Consider the following 3,017-nt stretch of genomic DNA (forward strand, 5'->3'; position numbering starts at 1 on the left):
CTTTGATACACACAACAAAACTCCTACTGACTTTATTGGAAGAAGGATCAGTCCAGTGTGGTGGTGTCTGGAGTCGTTTACCAGTTGATCACTCACCAGTCCACATGGAAAGTTTGTCTCCTTAGGTTTGGTAGATCTGAACCTCAGACTGAAGCGTGGAGAGGACGTGGAAGAAGAAAGAGTGACTCTCACGTGGGTTGAAGCTAGATGTTTATTGCTCCCACAGGGCCACATCCAGAGAGAGAGTGACCCCTGGGGTTCTGGTTTCAGCTTTTGTATGGGGAGTGTGGGGAGGGGCAAGGGTGAACTATAACCAATACCAGGTAAGGAGGGACCAAGACAGAAAGACAATACTGAAGACATGTGATACATGGTACAGGGCGGGGAAGTCATAGGTTCTGCCAATCACCCCAGCCTCTCACCAGCATCTGGGCTGGGTTGCAGAGAGATGGACAGGACCTACAACTAGGGAAAAACCAAAGTGTTTAAAACACGGGGTAGTCTGGAACAAACCATTCTACATAAAATTACAAACTAATAATTTCACACTGCTACAGTCCAGAACCTGTCACTTTTTGTGTTTGTTGTTGTTTTGAGGACTTTTGCCCGCATGCGTGTGCGCGTTTTGTTTTGTATTTGTTTTTCGATATTTTATTTCATTTTGTGTTTCTTTTGGGCCAAAACGTGCCAACATGCTCTGAATATGTCTCTTGCTTTCAGTAAGGCACAAAAGGAGAGATTTATAAGGTTCCCATGGCCTGTTTATCTTTCAGAAGCTGTCTGTGTTTGATGTGGTGGGCACATTGTGCCTGGTTTGTTACACCTGTTTGCTTCTCAGCTGAAACCCACTGGTGCAAAGCTGCAGCCCATTGTGCTAAGCACACTGGCCTCTTGTGAGTAAATTACATGTATTCCCCTGACTGAACGAGACCTTGATGAACTTGTATCAAAGGGTTTTCTGAACTCATTTTTAGGAGCCTGATGTGAATTATATGGAGCAGGTGTGAGTGCCAGGGGAAGGTGGAGGTCGGTGTCACACTTCACAGCAGAAAGCCACCCACTATCAAGGCTGCTTTTCATGTGCTCAGTCAGTGTGAACTCTGCTGGAAACAGAGGGCTCTCTGAGGCTGTGTGCAAGCCTGAAGGAACAGAGCAGGCTTTTGAGGGAGGAAATCAAAGACATTGGAAAGTTCCTGCTTCAAATCAAGGTAATTTTTAATGACTCATAAGTCAAGACTGGACTGAAGAAAGAAAAACATCATGATTTAGGAAAATCCTCTCCCTTGACTTCAAAGTAAGTAGGACACTTTCCAGATCAAACCACTTGCCTCAGTCACCTTGGCAGAACAGAGGAGGACTCTGCAAAGGGAGCTGGTTACAATTCCTGCACTGTGGTCCTGCCTTCTCTGAGGAGGGGGCGTGTTGTCTTGTCAGATTGTGCCGTGTTACAGGCACTGAGAGGGTGTCCTTGAGGGTGGCAGACAATTGCCTTGACTGGGAAACAGGGCCATGCTGTGTTCTTTCCTCCCAAAGGGAACAGTAATGCTTGGATTTGACCCTTTTTGTGCTGTTGGTGTTGGGTTAGAGCTACCCAACCCCTGGAGTCTTTCCTCCCAGAGATATAATATCTGATGATGACCGAAGGCTACCATGCCTTAGGTAAAGTGCCTTACAAGGGAAAGCCTCTGGTTTTCCTTCCAACAAAATTCATGAGCTACTACAACTGACAGAAGTTTTTTAAGTACAGGGGAAAATTCTGTAAGGGTTGATAAAACTTTATTTTAGCAAAGCAGTTTTGGATGGCTCCTAGTAGTTGGAGAATGCTCATATTGTACATATTCAATAATGTCAGCTGGGGAGTCATTCTTGTTACTGTGTTTCCTAAGACACTGATTTCTTAATTGCAGTTCTTTTCATAATGCTCCTGTGTAATCAGCATTTGATGCTGCAGAAGACACCTCAGCTTACAGGAGAAATTCCTGTGGATTTTAAAGAGACTTCATCTCTGTTCCAGTGTGGGATAAACTAGAATCATGAAGTAACAGAGCTTTGGATATCCAATTGGCTCTTTCCTCCCTTGAGGAAAGAAAGCCCCAAGAAAATTCTACCATAAAATGTTTCTTTTCAGCAGTCCCACTAGGTCAAAATGGAGACCCTTCACCATGAAATTGTTGTGCCTTTAGGAGAAGTTTCACCTGTTAAATCTGAATGTTTCCAGCATGTTTTGGTGTGCAAGGTCTTTACATTCTGCCTTGAAGGGAGTTAGGACAGGGAGACGCCTACAGTGGTTATGACACAATTTTTTGATTTCAACAACTGGAATTGAGGGTGGGGGAAACAAACAGAAAAGTAGAAGTGTTAGGAAAGGAGTATGTTACTAAGAGTGGCAAAAGGAGTCTGAAAGACTGCCATACAAAGCAGATTTCCTAAAAAGCTAGATAATTTCTTCACTGTGTTGGCATATATCTGAAAAGTTTTATAAGTTTTCTTATATATTTCTGATTACTTAAAAAAAAATTTGAGAGTGCTGGATTACAGTGTTGCTCAGTATCAGCATGCATTATGTAATTCTGAGGCAGTAGAGTTACAACATTCCAAGACAGTTTGATTGAGGTCTTTTTAGAAGATGTTAAATGGTACAATGTGTAATAGCAATTGCTACCTATGAAGGGGGAAGAACATTTTCTGCCAGTTCTGAAATCAACAGTTACAGAATTTGCAGAAGTGGCCTTGGTTGAGGCTTTGCACTTCAAAGCTGCAGTCTTCTGAAGTCACTCCTGGTAGAGCTGGGTTGTGTTGGTCCACACTGTCGTGCCTACATCCACAGCCTCACATGCAACAGGTAATGTTTGAGCAAAGCCTTCTGGCTGGATTGAAACATCTCATGATTAGCATGTAATTTTTAAAAAATCCAGTTTCTCAAAGACAGCATAAACCCCCACCAACCTTATTGCTTAAATAATGCGGGAGAAGATCTCAGGTAATGCACTGACATCTGTAAATCAGAGTTAAATAAT

General features: G+C 43.0%; 1 long non-coding RNA gene across 1 annotated transcript; it reads left to right on the forward strand.

The window, feature by feature from the left end:
- Nucleotides 1-784: 784 nt before the first annotated feature.
- On the forward strand, nt 785-2,440 carry LOC136288518 (uncharacterized). Its single transcript, XR_010720558.1, has 3 exons — nt 785-893; nt 975-1,294; nt 1,908-2,440. It is a non-coding gene; the product is annotated as an uncharacterized lncRNA (long non-coding RNA).
- The last annotated feature ends 577 nt before the right edge of the window (nt 2,441-3,017 follow it).

Source organism: Chamaea fasciata, unplaced genomic scaffold, assembly GCF_029207755.1.
Source record: "Chamaea fasciata isolate MVZ Bird 193981 ecotype frontalis unplaced genomic scaffold, bChaFas1.0.hap1 SCAF_1, whole genome shotgun sequence".
In the NCBI taxonomy this organism is placed as follows: domain Eukaryota; kingdom Metazoa; phylum Chordata; class Aves; order Passeriformes; family Sylviidae; genus Chamaea; species Chamaea fasciata.